The sequence below is a fragment of the Lacerta agilis genome, chromosome 4 (assembly GCF_009819535.1).
Source record: "Lacerta agilis isolate rLacAgi1 chromosome 4, rLacAgi1.pri, whole genome shotgun sequence".
In the NCBI taxonomy this organism is placed as follows: Eukaryota; Metazoa; Chordata; class Lepidosauria; order Squamata; family Lacertidae; genus Lacerta; species Lacerta agilis.
In genome coordinates this window covers 35,061,751-35,079,277 of record NC_046315.1, presented here as the reverse complement: position 1 = coordinate 35,079,277, position 17,527 = coordinate 35,061,751, and the positions used below count along the sequence as shown (strand labels likewise).

The window sequence follows — 17,527 nt, the reverse complement described above, 5'->3', positions numbered from 1 at the left end:
CCTCCCTTGTTCTCTTACAATGGCAATGGCGCCCACCTGAAAAGCGCTGGAACTAAGTTCTGGCTGAAAAAAAGCCCTGCTAGAACCTAATAAAATTAAAATGAGTGTGAGCAACTCAAGCTAAATACACTGCTACGTTCAGGATATTGCGTCAGAAACAGGTAGCGTGCAAACTTTAGGATTAAGCCTGTTTATACATTAGTGACTTAAAACAGGGAGGTCATATTTTTCTCAATTCAGATTGAAGCTGGATCAGTGGGAAACACATCAAATAGTGTTTCATAAGACATGGATTGTGGCATAATGTTGTGTGTACGTAACGTCCCAAACCAGCAGTGTCAGCACACTGGATGCAGTATATATGGAAGTGTGCGCATAGCTAAGAGTCTTTTAAGCACCTGCTTAAGAAAAAGACTAGGAGATCCAAGCATCCAGGGACCTTAGTCCTTTGAATGAAAAGATTATAGTTTATTTTCTACTCACTGCATACCAGGCAAATGAAAGTAGAAGCTGCTTAATATTGCACCTATAATTCCACCTTTACCTAAAAACAAAGAAAACATTTTCTCCAAACCCTCAGCGGTATAAATAAGTTCCTGTAGCAGTGACCCTTACCAAAAGCAAATCCATTAAGGTAGCAATCCTGTGCCTACTAAGAAACTCTATGGGACTTCCTTCTGTGAGTAAACATGCATAGTTTCTTCCTGCAAGTTACTGAACAATATAAAATTGGTGTAAACAAAGTAATCACCTTGATGACCTTTCAGGATAGGCTTGAACATCTTAAAAAGGGTCTGAATCTCTTGAAAGGTATCTTTACATAGCAGTTAATCAGAACACAGTTAATTGGGTTTTTAATATTCAAGCTGCGTGCCTTCAGAGGGTAAAAGGCACAGGATAAAAAGCAGCGGTCCCTTAGATTAGGTAGCAATTATAAAGCACAAACATTAATTGTACCTAACCAATATTAATGGAATTGTTCCTCCACCTAATTTGAGATTATCTAAGGTTTATGAAGATGACAATAATGACTAGTCATCAGAATAATTAATGCAAGTGTTGAAGCATCGGGTAACTTACCATAAGATTTGTAACCTTCTGCAAAAAAATAATTTGCCTAAATTAGCATGCCCAAAATTACCAGTAACGAGGAAAAGGTACATACCTTTAAATTTCCTGCCGTTCGCAAATTGAACACTTTCACTCAAATAGGAAACAAAAAAAGGTTTCAGAGTTGAGATAACTTTGCAGATTCTGTGGGATGTGTTTACTTGGCCCAATTTTCAGTCAATACGGGCACCTGAAGCGTAAGTTTAAATCTTTGTAGATGCAAACAGGAAACAGAGTAGACACCAAGGCTTCTTCTCTAACAACCTCGGGACATGGGCTACGATTCCCCTCTCTTCATTGTTTTCTTACGAAAGAAAAGATGGCATGCGTTCAAGCGATGCATTGGAAGTGTGACAGTGAGAGCCCTCCACCTCCAATCGAGTGGAGCCTCTGATGAAGGATTCACATAGAACATGCATTGCGGGGATTCACGTTTTTCTCTCATTAAGACAACAATAACACTCCTTCCGTGCAGCCTCTCCTAATTTCTGAATCCAATTTCAAATTGTGGATCTTGACAAGCCACGAGGGAGAAATAGCCTACAGTAAGAGGCTTCTCACACCTGACTGCTATCATTTCCCACCACCGCGGCATCATTATGATGATGAATGAGTAGAAGGGGGAATGGAAATAGTTCCATATAGTGCAGCATATAGGCAGGGGGTTGGGCATGCTATGCATATTTATACACTGCACATGAGACACCCTCTACTCCCTTCCCTGGTTTTGCTGAACAGGTTGGATCAACAAGTGTTTCTTTTCGCCCCCTCCCCCTCTTTCCCTGCCAGCAAATGGTCTTGATTTATGAGCTACTACTAAAACGAGGCTGCTTTTTAAGCTGTATTTTAAGCCGTATTTTAATTGGGTTTTTCCCTATTACGTTTTATTGTAATTTATATTTGGTGTTAGCCGCCCTGAACCCAGTGCTGGCCGGGGAGGGCGGAGTATAAATAAATAAATAATAATAATAATAGTTGTGGTAGTTGTTGTTGTTGTTAATGAACGGCAGCCTCTGATTGGCCATGGTTCCAGGAGGGAGAGTTTAAAAGGAGAGGATTTGAAGAGAGACAGTTAGTTGTGGGAGTTGAGAGGGTTGGAATTGAGGTTGGAGAGGTTGGGAGATAGGTAGGGAGACATGTTAGGAGACAGGTTGAGGGATAAAGAGTGAATGGGAGAAAGAGTTGGTTCTGGGGGACGGGACAAATTCCCCTCTGAGAGTATTGCACAGAGTGTGGTGTCCTGTAGGAGGAATAGACCAGAATTTTACTAGGAGGCAGAGGTTGAGCCAGGAGAAGTAGGAGCTGGAAAGGAACAGCCTACTTTGAACTCTGGAGGGGAGAGATTCTTCCAAGGAAAAGAAGAAACTCCCAGACCCAGTGAAGGGAGGGAGTGTGGAGAGCCCTTTGGTCTATTACTTAAAGTACCTCAGGAGCAGGATTGTTAGGGGGTGGATAACTGAAAGAAAGTATCACCATATAAAGAAATCAAACCTATAATGCAAAAACAACCGAGGATGGATTAAAGTGAAATCGCACTGTATTCCTGAAGTAACCTAAGTTGAATCAATTTGTGTTATTTACTGTCTTGCCTTAAATAAATTTTTATTGTTTATTTAAAGAAAACCGGTCTGAGACGCCAACTTACTAGTTGGAAAAGGAAAGGGAAAGAGACCTTCGGGTAAAGGGTTGTTCAGTGAGGTGGGGCGTGAGAGGAAAAAGTGCTGCCATGCCCGTCCCAGCTGGGTCGCAGAGTGGAAGGGAAATGTGCAAACTTTTGCTTTTTCTTCAGACGAGTGAATAACCGGAGGAAGAAAGCAAAGTCATGCACTTGGGGAAGATCCATGGTTCAGTGGTACATGATTTGCATGCAAAAGATGCTAGATTCACTCTCCAGCATCACCAGATAGGGCTGGGGGGAAACCCTGTCTGAAACTTGGGGCAGCACAGTTGGCACTGGCACCAAGGAGAAAGTTGTGAAATGAGAGGAAGCATTCCTTCAGATAGTTGGGGCCCAAGTCATTTAGGACTTTTTATACCAATAGCAACCCCTTAAAATGGACTAAATGGTAACTAGTGCAGCCCCTTTAAGAAAGGATGTGAATTTACTGGAAGTATGCTTGGATGACTGGAGGTCTGCCAATTTTCAACAAGCTTCTGTAGCTGTGCTTGTAAACGTGGGCTATGCAGCAAGGAGCAGGTGATAGTTATCTTCATGCCACATGTGGAGCCACTTTTAAAGCCCCAGCTGCAGAAGCTGGTTAAAAAGTTGGCCACCCTAATTTCAGTCACAGCTGACTTAGGGCATGTGCTCACTAATCAACATTTGCCGACTTTTGTCTCTCACTTAGCAAAACCAAGATTCTGCTAGGGATGCATATAGCACAAAGAGACCTGCTGGACTATTCAAAACAAAGAAATTAATAAGGCTGCAACACTTAATTGATTTGCTTCCTGTGCTTTTTGATCCACGTTGACCCACTTGAGGGGGGGGGGAATCAAAATCCACAATTGGGCCATACTATTATTACACCATTTTCATTAGTCATGTTTTTGTAACACGTTGCATTGGTTCTAATAAAGCAATGTCAGGCTCTGGATTTTGGTCAGTTGAAGGATGCAGTTCTATACTAATATGCCTGATAGTATGTCCCCTTGAAATCGATAGGCTTTACTTCTAAAAAGGCATGTATGTGATTGCTCTACACATAATTATTGACTTTTTCATATAGCTTTTTCTTTAACTGATAGGTTACCCCCCCCCCAATTTATTGGGCAGAAGATTTTTGTCTTCCTTTGTATTAAAAGTATTTTTAAAAATATATATAAATACCTATTAAAACTGTGGCAAGTGTTACCTTAAGAGAGACATGTGTCCTTCTACCTCACAGAAGAGGCAATGTCTTTTTAAGATTATGCCTGCTATGACAAATGAGTGTCTCATCTAAAAAAAAGCATGTTGCTTCCTTCAGAAATGTTGTTTGTATGTGAGGTTTTATGCAAATTTAATCAATTAACTCACTCAGGGTGACATTCCAATTGAATCATGCACAGAGCAGAGCCATTGTAACCGATGCGCATCAGTAACTGATGCTCATTGATTTCAATAGATCTATTTTGAGTCTGACTAACCTTGTATATCACCCTTAGTTTTACTTAATTAGCATACAACCCTAAAAATAAACCATGTTTTAAATAGCATTTAACTGCATTTGAAGACAAAGGTGTCTCTCTTGAAACCATTATTTTCATAGTCTCACCAGCTACTGAAAGCCATAGACTTCCTGGGGAGAAACCACTATGTTTTTTCCAGAACTTTGAGCGACACTTTCAGACAGGGGCCTCTAAGAAGTTCTGCACACAGATATTTTCCATTGAAAGAAATCATGCCTGCCTTCTGTCTTGTGAGACTTTGGTTGGACTAATGATGCAATGGAGTTAAACAAGTTCCCATTTGATAACCCCAAAGTATGTATTGCATTAACCAAAGCATAGACTGACCTCTTCTATAGGCCATATAAGAATAACCCTGTCCTGGTGACAGTTGTTTAGGGCAGATGTGGGGGAAAAGGAGATTGGGATTCACTGGTAGAAGATTAGACGTAGATCTTTCTTCCTGTTGTGGTAAAATATTGTCTAGGTCAGACCTCTCGATAGCCTTCAGAGAAAAGAAGCAACGCTATTGAAAAACAATACATTCAATTTATACAGGAAGGATAATTCAGATCACCAAGTAACACGCCTTAACCAAACAAGTGATTAAGTAACTAATGTGTAGAGATAGCACAACAAGTGGCTGTGAATGCATACCACTGTGGTATTTATTGGAATAAAATATTACCTGTGATTAGTGGCTAATGATTTTTTCTCTGGTAATGTCTGAACCATCAGTTGACAATATTCATAAAATTTGCAACTAATATATTTACAACACAGTTCCTTGTGTGTTTACTCAGAAGTTGTGATGGGGGGGATTCCATTTTCACTGAAAACTGAATTTATCAGCTTTGCACTTTCTGAAATAACATGAGAACAAAAACCCTGCCACATTTATCTGACTGTTGTAATACAGTTCTCCAACCAATGTTCACAAAAATGCATGTATTATGGGAAAGTGTGCATAAACATGAATCTATTTGTGAAAGAAATACAAAAGTGCATTATATGGGGAAATTGCTTGCAAAAACGTGTACAGTAGTCAAAACAGCATGTAAAATTGTGTTTATTATGAGAAATTCACACACTCAAATGCTGAGGATTTTTCATGAGGATCTTTTTTTTTAATGCAAATTGTTGTAGAAATGTTGAAAACTGAATTCAATGTGGTAAAAATGAGAAACAGAGAACCATATTTACTCAGAAGTAAGGCCCTTTGGGCTCAATGGACTTACTCACAAGCAAATATGTATGGGATTGCAGCCTCAAGATTGAACTGATCTCTCTACAGGGCTTGCTCCTATCATTCTTGCCCTTAAGTCTGTCAATTTGTATCTCTTTTTCTCAACCCCTGGACTGAACACTCTTTATCAGCCATGGTGCACTGACAGAGCTTCAGATGGGATGCTGACCTGGTTTGTTATCAGGAGCACAGTGATGGGACAGGCCAGCAAATCCCCCTGCAGCCCTGCCGGCCTCGAGGCCTGTGAGTTTTGTCAGAACTGGGGGGGGGGGGGAGAGAGAGAGAGAGAGAGAGAGAGAGAGAGAGAAACAGCAGCTGTGGCTTATTAACTGACTTTCAACCCAGAGATCACTATTTAAGGATTGCTGCACACCCCACAACAGGCTGCTTACTACCAGTGGGCTGCTCCAAAGGGGGGGGACATCTCCCTTGGGACTACGACCTCAGTGTCTTCATGAGGGTGAGGATACCAGCCTCTTTCCTTTTTGCATTTGTTTTGCTCTGTTACTCTTGTGAAAAAGCATGTGCCAGGATTTATTAATTTTTGTTATGGTTGCTTGTAGGCAATGATTTATGCCAGTCTGTGCAAGAGCCTGGGTTTGCTGGGTGAAGGGTTCCCAGTTGCTCAAAAGCCAGAGTCTGTTGATTAGAGAGTTTAGGCACAAAGTGGGGCTCTTCTTATGTGAGCGACTGAGGGGGAATGAGGGCTGTCCCAGGTGAGAGAGAAGGTGCGCACTGTTTTGAAGTCCAATTGGTTATTCAGGCAGTTTGTTGTCTTGTTTTCTCTATCCTAACACTCATATTCACTTCAGTTTAGCTCTAGTTGCACCAGGAAGTGATGTGACTTGTTTTATTGAGCATTCATTCTGGTTTCCAGTTGGTCATTTACACATCCAAACTTTCCAATGCACTTTGCTATCCCTTCCCCAGCCATAAAAATGTCCACTTTTTAAAAAACAGATTTGTTGTGCTAGGGCACAAACCTAGAGCCCTTCCAGGCATCCTTGTTATTATGCATTCATGGTGATTTGTGCTCCTGGTAGGATCAGGGTGGTAATACACAAGCCACACTTTCAGCAGCATGCCTGCAAAAGGTTGAGGGTGGACATACCGCTTTGTTTCCAATCGGTGCATGTCCCCCAATTCCATGCTGAAAACCTATAACTTTCTATACCACAAATGTTCTAGGAGGGGTGTCAGTCCTTCTTTTGTAGTGCTAAAGCACAAGAACACAAGGTTAACCTTCCAGATGGCATGCGGTAGCCGTGATGGTCCGGTATAAATTCACCAAAAAGGCACTATTACTGCATAAATGGCATGTTGCAGGATGTGTCTGCAAAAACACCCATCTGGAGGAACCCCTAAAATTCTTGTATCTTGTTTGAATCCCTCCCATGAAATATTGACAGCCTTTAGGTACCATGACTGGTGCTGAGCCTTACAAGGATTGGCCAGAGGTCCTTTACAGCCATGTTAGTTGGAGATAGTGGGAACCGAACCTAGGATCTTTGCATGTAAAGTATGTGCTCTACCAATGAGCTATGGGCCCTCTCACCATCAGCTCTAGACTGGCCATTGGTCACCTGCTGATGTTCCGCTTGACACACAGCTATTAAAGGCATACAGGAACTCTTCCAAAAATAAATGTGGCAACCCCTGCTTCATTAGTTAGATATTGATGTTACCGTGTTTGATTGCCAAGTCAAAGTACCTAACAGTCTATATTTTTAAGCAGCGGCGTTGATTATAATGTCTGGTTAACACACTTTTTAGATACTAATATGAAACGCCACGCTGTGCTGACTTGTAGTGATTTGACGTTCGTGACAAAGGTTTTGTACCTACAATAGGTTTTTTTTGTGTGCGGCTGGAAGTGCTTCACAAGCTCAAATCAATAACTCATTCCTTTTATGTACCTGGCGTTTCATTCAGAACCTGCAGTTCCTTTGGATGCTGTTGAAACATAAGAGTTAATCAGTAGCAATGTACCACACTGCTTGCAACAACATATTGTCTGAAGTGAGAAGTATATTAATACAGTATTGCCAAGTATTTGAATAGGACTTAACTGTCAGGGGTCCTTTACCTTTTAAAAATGTGGTATATAATTAGTAATTGTTGGAAGATGGCTTGGATGGCAGAATTAGAAGTTTTATATCAACCAAACAAATTGTGCTGCCACCTTTTTCCTAACACTTTACTAGAGATGGTGCCTTTTCAGAGGTAGTGCTGCAATTCGGGAACACCCTCCCTGGGGAAATTCACCCTTTTGAGTCAGGCTTTTGAAACTGATTTCCCTGCTGTCTCTTAGGCTAGATTTGTTCGCCAATGTGCGTTTTGATACTGAGTAAATGGATATAGATATTGCTTTATTATTATTATCTTTCATTTTTTGAGAGCCCACTTTGAAACAGAACAAAAAATTCTAAAATAAAATTTTAAATGGTGCAATTTTGCTACCACACACTAATCGTACTGTTAGTTACAGTATAGGCGCAAGTAGATTTTATTATTTCTAGAAAAGAAGATGAGAAAATAAGTATGACTGGACAAAACCATATCTCTAAAGCTGGGGACAGGAGTATTCCTCCCATTGGAAACACCAGCTTCAAAGCCAAAGCAGAGGTTTGCTTCAAGATTGCAGCTGGGGAAGATGGGTTCAGTATCCTGCTACCTGCTGTAGTCTCAATAGCCATCAGCCCCACCCCACTGTTGATGCCACATGCATTTTTTTTATAAAAAAGCAAAATAATAATAATAAAAAAAGCTTCACATTAAATGCTAAACTTGTTTAACATCATACCTACTTGGGCCTTCAAGGTATTCAAAAGAACCGATTAGAAAATGCTTCTCTTCCTGCTGCCTCTTAGTGTTGGCACTTCCTGCTGGGATTGGTTTTGGAAGTGGAGAACCAATGGAATGACCCCAGAGTCCAGCAACCAAGATGCAGATCTGGCATCTGCCAAGTCAGCTAAGGGGCCAGATGGATTCAAGACTCTTAAGCCTGTGCCTAGCAATACAGGGCCCCACAAAACAGCCTCCCACAGCACCAGGGACTCAGGACCTTCATGGGCAACTTTTCCTGAGCCCGAAGGACCGAATTGCCCCCCCCCCACATACCTCAATAGTCTAGTGTCACATTCAAAAGTCCCTGGAATGCAGGAGCACTTCTCTTCAGGCCAAAGGGATGCCCTTTAAGAAGTGAAGTTCTCCACTAGCAGCTGGAGCCTGGGAGATGATGTTGGGAGGGAGGAAGGCGAGCCTAAAAAAATAGTTTGCTTTGCTTTGCTTTTGGCATGGGGGGGCAGGTTTTTCATGTGGAGTCTCTGTGGTTCAGCAATGCCTGACCCTAGATGCCCAGGCAATGCACCTGCACTGCTCTAAAAATCAAAGCAAATGTGGATGTTGCGCTGTTCTGCTGGGAACCAAATCTTGTATTTCACTGTTCAGTCAAATTATTTTTTCATCATTTCTTCCTTTTCAGAAACCAAAAAAGTCTGAAATCTCGTGAAATGTTGGACATTGAAGCAGTTATATTGGGTTGGCTGATCTATTAGGCTGACTGTTAGGAACTGCTTCTATCTGTAGTTATATGTGCTCACTGTCTTTTGTATTGACTTTGCACTGCAAACTGCCTATACAGTCCATACAATACATGTTTAAATGTAGACGTTAATGAGGTTAGTCAAGCACCATCACAGTCCATTTTGGCATTTCTGATCAAATTGCTTTTCTGCTTCAAAGTCTATACGGCTATGAACACAAACATGCCAAGGGCTAGAGAAACGCTGCCCTGTGTTTGCAGAAAAAATACAAAACCGTGTATATCACTGGAAGAATTGCATAAATATGAAACTAAACTGACAATATCATAATGCAAAGGGCATTTATAAATATTTCATCAGAGGCAAACCTATATATGCTTTAAATCATCAAAGTGCTAGTACAAAGTGCAATTTACAAAGTGCAAAAATACAAAGTGCCATATAATGTTCAATATAATGATGAAGATGGTATAGCAAATGTCTATCAGACGCGAAGGTCCATCCTCACAATGTTGGGGAAGGTTATTCAGAATCCCTCCAACATGTGGGTGTGTTCTCCCGACGGGTGGCTAGCTTCAAACTTCCCGTTTCCCCAACGTTTTCTTCAAGGTCTGGACTTTCTTTGGTAACAACAATACAAACCATCAACTTCACTACAAATATAAATTCAATTATACAATAAAAAAATTCATGTACTCACCATTTTTTTTTCTGAGGTACAGATACCGTGACTGACTGTCTGTTGTTTCTACTGTGTTTGGAGATGGCTAATAGTGGCTTTCATTGTTCGTTGGCTTTTACCAGATGTTCAGGAAGTGTGTCATTCCAACCTTTTTCAATCTCTTGTGTTGCAGGCTCTCTTCTAGGTGACTTCTCATTCTACCAAGCAGCCCTGGATTCCTCAGCCTCCAGCTCAGTTATTAGGGCAGCTACCTCTTTTACCCAAAGGAATTGACATCTACATGGCAGGCTGACCTTAAATAGCTTTGGCTTTCCCTATTGCTGCATCTCCATAGCAGTGGAAACCAGATGAGTTTTGAACTGTTGTGTAGTGTTAAAAGCACAGGAGCACTGACAGAAGAAAGGAATTGCCCACCAAATCATTATTTCTAGCAAATGAACATTTATCCTTTGCATTTATCCAAAGAAGGCAATGTTAGCAAGTGAGTAAAAAAATTTGACCCAGACCCCGACACCGACACAGACACCGCATACCTGGAGAGGCTTATTGTGATGTGGATTAATATAATAATACCCTTATTGTCAATGTACAACCTGTGTACAATGAAATTAACAAAGTCTCCCCCCCCCAACACTCAATCTCACTGCACTCTGTGTGCTTGTCACACAAAATTGAGACTATTGTCACTTTTTACACAGTTTCACAAACAGGCAGAAATCAACAGGGGTAGCTTTTGCTATCACTGCATTTGCCAGGCAAAGGTCTTGCATGTTAATTTCTACCTGTTTCACTGTGGCTAAAGTTTGTGTAAGAGCCTCTATCATGCAAACTGGTGATCACTGTATTTCACAGCTCAAGGATCTTCAGCTGGAGTTTATTTTATTTTTATTTTTTTAAAGGAAAGCCGATCTTTATCACTGGATTTTCTGCTCTTTGTCAAGCACGGTGAAGCTGTGTGGCAGGCCAAGTGAAATAATTAAGGAGATAAGTACAAAGGGCACGAGCAAAGGGCAGCTGCCTTCATTTATACCTCTTCCTTGCCAGTGGCGTTACAACGTCTTGGGTGACCTATTTTCTTAACCTCAGTTGTCCGTCTTGATACTAAGCCAATTTAAACCTTCATTATTCTTCATTGAAATGATTTAGGGTAACATCTCCAAATCATTGCTCTTTAATCTTAACTTAGCCTCTCAATTGTATAATCTATTCGCACTGCTGGAAGCAAGTGTGACTGACATCTATATTTAACTGTTGTCATTCTCTGCACAATATGAGGCTTTCTAACCTTGGGGATTTTTACATTCCAGCTGCTTATTTTGTTCATTAATACAGAATGCAGTTTGAGACTGGGGGTATGTTTTCCTACGGCATGTTTCTCTGTGCGGGCCCATTAAAACGAATGGGGGCTACTGACGAGCACAGTTTGCACAGCTTCCACTTATGGAGCTTGCCTTTGATAATATCCTGTGTGATATTTCCTTTCATCTTTTTGTTGTTGTTTTTTTTAAAGGTGGGTGCAGAATTAATTTTAGATAGCAAGGAATATTATTGAAAGACCTATATCAAAATCTGCCTGCATGGGGGAGGGGCGGCGGTTTGCTTTGCATTGTGCATCCCTTTCTAGTACACCCTGTACAATCTTATTAAGTCACAATTCATTATAAAGAAACAAATTGGCTTTGGGTAACCGGATTAAGAGAAGCACCATAGAATGCCTGTTTGGCTCAGGGGGATTGGTAACAGGATACAAATAGCCTTTCACCTCACTGGCTTGAACATGGCTTAGGCTGATAATAACTGAACGTCACTGGTATTGAAGGGAGATGAAGGGGTATTCATGGGGATTTTCCCAACCATGGACAGGTCCGGAATAGTTTGCAGTCACTGCAGAAGACACTATTTAAAAACACTTTTTTAAAAAAATCCTGTGTATTTGGTTTTTGTACATACTGTATATCGAAACATAGAAGGCACAATATAACAAACATCAATAATAAACATTTGACCCATCCTCCCCTTTCCCTAAAGTGGTAACAAAAGGTGAATGATACAATGTTCTTTCTAAAATACTGACTATCACTTTAAGTAGATGTATCTACCCATAGTCTGTCACTTTGCTTGCTCTGGATGTATGTAATTTGGTAAAACTAAGGCTAGTAATCATGTAAAAAGCTTATTATATACACTAATGAGAGATATTTGGCAATAAGAGTCAACTGCTTCTAGGTCTTTTTGAGGTTTAGGTACTGTATTGCTACTATGTTTTTTTTATTTTTCCAAGTATTGGGGATCCCCTCTACCACCCCGACTGGATAGCAAAAAGAAGTTCTAAGATGAATGGTGTCAACTGGTCAGCAAACATTTTGTAAAGACACACCATGTATCTGGAGCTGCTGATTTAAAGGGCTTTCAGTTTTGAAGTTTCTTAATAGTAAAAGGAGATATTTCTGTTCTGGAGTTAATTTTGGAATATTTAGGCCATCAAATTTAAAAGAGTGGACCTGCCTTTTAGATTAACACGTGTGGAGTTGATTAACTAGTAATCTAGAGTTTTTATTGCCAAATTAATGGCATTTTTGTTTTGAGTATTGCATTGAGTCTTTTATTTTGGGTATTGTTAATTGGGTATTGTTAATCATTCTCATTCTCTTCTCTTGCATAGTAATTTACTGTTGACCTTTTGCTTGCAGTGGATTTGGGTTTCTTTTCACATTCCTCATTTTTGGGTTGAGGGTAGAAGTAATGGCATTTTCTCTTTTGATTCTTTTATGCTTGCTACCGGTATTTTAAATTCCACTAACCACTGCTTTGAAAGTCTCCCAAATTAAAGCAGAAGCGTATGAACCATAATCATCTAATTCAACAAATTTGTGAAGTTCTTTTTGTAGTTTTGAGAGTGGTTGTACTTTGGAGAAGCCATGAGCCAGGCCTCCATAAGGGAGGGGGACAGTATTTCACTTCCCATTGGTAATACCAATTCCCCAGGGGCATGGTCAAAGATATTGATGGTTCCAGTTTCTGAGCGAAGCAGTAGGCTCCCCCACCACGTAATACCAGAAAATAATCCAGCCGCCTCCTCTTCCTCCAAAACAATAATACCTATCTCCAAATCACTGACAGATCCACAGAAAACTCTGAATCTGATGCAGCAGGGACAAGTCAGAGGAAACCTGGTAGACCCCTCCCCTCCCTCCTACAAACATTTCAAGGAGGTGGGATTAATCACTGTCAAGTTACATATCCATGTTAAGCAGCCCTGTTGGGTTGAGAATATGTTTTCATTTTCCGTAAGGTCTGTCTTATGTGTTTTTTTCCCCTTCCTCTTTTCATCTTGAGCTGCCAGGAATGGTTATCTGGACCTGTTTCTTCTTTACTGTATTTCCTGGTATTTCAATTCAGGCTGTAAATTGAGGGGATTAAGTGGTTTTTTTTTAGCTTTGTTGTCAATTTGGTTATGATGTTGTGGCTTACTCATAATTTAAAAGGGTAGCCCCAATTATACTGAACTCCAGGTGCAGTTAGCACCAGGGTATAAGCTCAGAACTCTCACCTCTGTTGCAAAGTCCTTAGAGAGAGATCCTGAAAAAGAACTGATCTGTGAGAGGAAGGCCTCTTGAAAGTTTTGCTCCCCAAAGTCCTCCGACAACTCTGTGGCCCTAATGTTAAAGGATCTCTCATGGTCCAAAATGTCTTCCATTCCAATTTTTTATTCTTCTTGTGATCGTTCAAGGGATCTTAAGGATGCTTTGTACTGAAGGCTCTGGACAAACAAAAGCTTCATTTTTGGTAGTCTGAGTTTCAGCTAGTGTTTTGTTGGAGTTAGCAATATCCTATCTCAGAGGGAAGAGAGCTATGGACCAATCTTGGACCAATCCTGAGCCAGTTGTTTGCAGATCTGGACCCACTAGTTCAGCTGTTGTAATTCTTGTTCATCAGGCTTGTCTCTCTGTTCCCACCTTGTGAGATACTGGCCAGCACTGTTGCTCTCTGTGGGCCTGGTGACACCGGCAAGGTTGCTGAAGGAAGAGAAGGTGAAATCCACAAGTTGAGCTGACCAGGTTTGTTTTTCTTTCTTCTATGAGGCATACCCCATCTGAGGCTCTTGCTTTTGAGAATTTAATTTGCATTTAAACAACAGTGTAAGGTTGGCAAATTAAGCAGCTATCTTAGTTGATTATGTCACCACCTGCCACCCTGAAAAAATACTTTCCATGTAATAAATTTGTTCCATTGGATGGAGACAGCAAGAAAGCACTTTTGTTACAGGGACACAGTATCATCCTATTACTCAAGCCACATTTCAGTAAGCCCACAACTTATGGGGGGTTATGTTCCAGAGATTGCACCTAAAGCAAAAATTGTGTATAGTCCTCCCCCTTCCCCAGTGTTTCACCAAAGGCAAAAGGGTTTTTTCTATTATGTTTTTTATTTTGTATCTCTGAAGCAAATGCAAAACACAGTGAAGAAAGGCTGAAATTTACTGAGCAGCAGGCTTATCTTACACAAGGATAGAATAGACGAACATACGGAACAAGTGGCATTCTCTCGTCTGGGTGGGAGCCCCAGGGAAGTAGCAGCAGAGTAGACCTCAGTCTGGCCAGGCTATGCCTACGTCTGTTCAAGCATGCATCAAAGCACCCTATTTCTCTAATAAATATGGTAAGGATTTTTATACCCTTGTCTGCCCCAAGTCATGAGGCTTAATTGCTAAGCTACCTTTACCCGGCTTGGGGGGGGGGAGGTGTCTCATGATCTACGCTAGCAGGAAAGCAAAGAAATTAATCTACAGCTGTGTTATCACTGCACAAGGAGCACTGCTGCAAGTCAGCAGCAGTAGGGCATTAGAATCACTACTGCTGAGCTTAGGAGAGCTGTAAAGTCCTGCTTCCATATGGTCATATGAAGGGTTGATTGTGCAAGGCCTCCTCGGGTTAACCATTTATCTTCCATATTTCTACTACACCCAGCTAGTGTCCAATGCTATGGGCAGCATGGAGAAAGGTCTTCATGAATGTCCCAGATCTTAGGTGATATGACAGCACATTGACAAGCAATACAGTGCTTTCCTTCCAGGCCACAATGTGTTAATCACTTCTTTTCCATGTTCGGAATTCTCGCTGCTATATGAGGAGTGCCAGCAAAGCTGTTCCCTTCCTCAGCTGAATGCAATGATTTCTAACATTAATTTTTATATATATAATTGTTTGATGGCCATGCAGTCCCTGTGGCAGTTTTGGAGAACAACTTGTCCACTATGTGAGAAGTGGGTTTTGTAGCGATGGCGATGAATTGGGGAAGGGTGAGTATAGCATTGTAAGCATAAAACAGATTTTCAATTGTCTTGAAAAACCCCAAAATTGTAACAGTGAATGTTCCAGGGCACTTGCACTAGGATTTAGTGAGGGGTGTGGAAGGCGTAAATAGTGGGGAACTGAATACACAAAGCAATGTTTCATTTTCAAGAGGCTATAGAAATATCGCATTCCCACACTCCACAGTCTACATAATCTGGGACCATATTTTTAAACTGTAACAAGCAAAAGAGATGTACGCCACAGATTTTCTTTTTAAGACAGGTGGTTAGTAAAGGAGGTAGAAGTTCCTCAACAACTTGAACTATTTTGGTTCGTCTCTTCTTGTGCCTTGGGATAAAGGTTTTCTGAGTCATGCAGGAAATTTGAATGGCATGTGTTCTAATGTGAATGCCATTCCTATTAAAGTATTGTGGGATTTATGAATTTCCATTATTTCTTCTTAGAATATGCAGTTGTCTTTTATTGAGGAGCAGCAGCAATTTATTTGAAACAAACCTTTTTTTAAAAAAGAATTATAGAAATACATATAAAACGAGAAACAAAAATAGCCACAGGGATTCTTCACACCACCTAAGGAGTCTTTTGGGATTTAGACTGAAAGCATTCCTTGTCTTCACTGCCTTCATCTTTTCTTTCAAGCCAGGGTAGTTTCTCTTCAATAGCTTCTATCACAGTCTTCAGCCTTTGGTTTTCCTCCATAAGTCACTGGTACCAAGAGCAAGCTGTAATAGATTCTTCACTTGGGTCACCAGAGTTCTGTCCAGTCATCAGCAAGATGCTACTTGTGGAATTCTCAGTGTGACATTTGCATGGACGATGTTTCAAGATCTGCTACTTATCATTAAGAATCAAGCAAGAGTAGAAAACAAAGAAATTCATCTGAACAAGCTTTCTTTGGGACACTGAGTACTAGCGTCACTGAGCAGCAGATTGTGTGACGTGAGGAATAGAGGGTGAGCCCTCCCCACCCCTCAAAGTGGGATCTGAACACCTCCAGGCTCAACTGGCAGCAGGAGCTGCACCCCATAGCCAGCAAAGGCAACCAGGTAACTGATGCTCTGCCCCTCCTACAAAGAGGGCTAGTGCGATGACTTCTGGGCTGATCAAAGCTGCTCCTGCCTCTTTGGGGCTTCAGTAGCCCAAATGCTATTGGAAAGTAAGGACATTCAGGCCAAATTGCATGCTTTATCCAAAAAATGATAAAGGGGTGAAGATAAGAATTAAGCAAGAGTGAGCTGAGTTAGTTTGGGTTACCCAAGGCATGGAAGATCTGACGTTACATCATTGGTGGGACATTTTCTCAGGTTGGAGCCCAATGATGAAAAATAGTATGAATCTAGTATGATGTTCTTTTTGATTTCTGTAGCAATTTCATTTGTATTAGTAAGTCTTTTGTATGTCAGAACTCAAAAACTGTATGCAAAAATATAGCTTATGTTAAAAATCTGAAGTAAAAGAGTGCCAGGGCATGGAGGCGAATTGTACATACCAAAGGGGTGGAATATAGGGGGAACCCATTGCGGAAGAATTTTGTATTTCGAGGAGATAGCTTCATTGGTTTGTACCATTCACCTTCCTTGCTTATTGGTGCATCCTGAAGGGATTAACCCTTTAGGACTCTCAGGGTTTTTTTGTTTGCTTTGTTGTCTTGATTTGTCGCTTGTGCTTCAGGGATAAGTATTGGCAGGATGTGGGACAACCCATTTCTGGGTCACCTGAAGGCCAAGTTGCCTGCCAGCAGTAGTATAGCTGCAGGATTATTATTGTTGTTTATTATTTATTCAACTTATACACCACCCTATCCTTGGAGGTCTCAGGGTGGTTCACAGCAAGACCACAACATATAAAATCAAACCAAAAGCAGTAACCTAATACCCCCACCCCACCCCAAGCCACAGTCTAAAATGGTGTTGGATGTAAATAAGATCAACCAAAGGCCTGGTTAAAAAGGAATGTTTTTGCCTGGCACCTAAAGGTGTATAATCAATGCGCCAGGTGAACTTCCCTGGGGAGACCATTCCCCAGATGGGGAGCCACTGCACAGAAGGCCCTCTCGTTGCCACCCTCCAGACCTCTTGAGGAGGAGGCACACAAAGAAGGGCCTCAAAAGATGATCTCAGGGACTGGGTAGGTTCATATGGAAAGAGGCAGTCCTTGAGGTATTGTGGTCCTAAGCCATTTAAGGCTTTATAGGTCAAAACCAGCACTTTGAATTGGGCCTGGAAACTAATTTGTAGCCAGTGCAGTCAGACCAGGTTTGATGTAATATGCTCAAACCTTCTTGCTCCAGTGAGCAACCTGGCCGCTGAATTCTGCACTAGCTGAAGTTTCTGAACTGTCTTCAGAGGCAGCCCTATGTATAATGCATTGCAGTAATCTAACCTTGAAGTTACCAGAGCATAGATAACAGTTAGGCTATTCCCTTTTTTAAAAAGCTTTTTATTGAGTTTTAAGTTTATCATTCTTATTCATATTCCAT

General features: G+C 41.1%; 1 protein-coding gene across 3 annotated transcripts in view; it reads left to right on the top strand.

The window, feature by feature from the left end:
- The first annotated feature begins 5,919 nt into the window (after nucleotides 1-5,919).
- Nucleotides 5,920-17,527, top strand: part of LOC117045545 (SH2 domain-containing protein 1B-like) — a 34,496-nt gene continuing 22,888 nt past the window's right edge. Inside the window, exons 1-2 of one of the 3 annotated variants that reach the window (XM_033146689.1) lie at nucleotides 5,931-5,966; nucleotides 13,670-13,791. The gene's annotated coding sequence lies outside the window, so the exon portion shown is untranslated. Of the gene's footprint in view, nucleotides 5,967-13,669; nucleotides 13,792-15,783; nucleotides 16,095-17,527 lie in introns of those variants that run through there. The other 2 variants (XM_033146691.1, XM_033146690.1) reach the window with 2 other exon arrangements.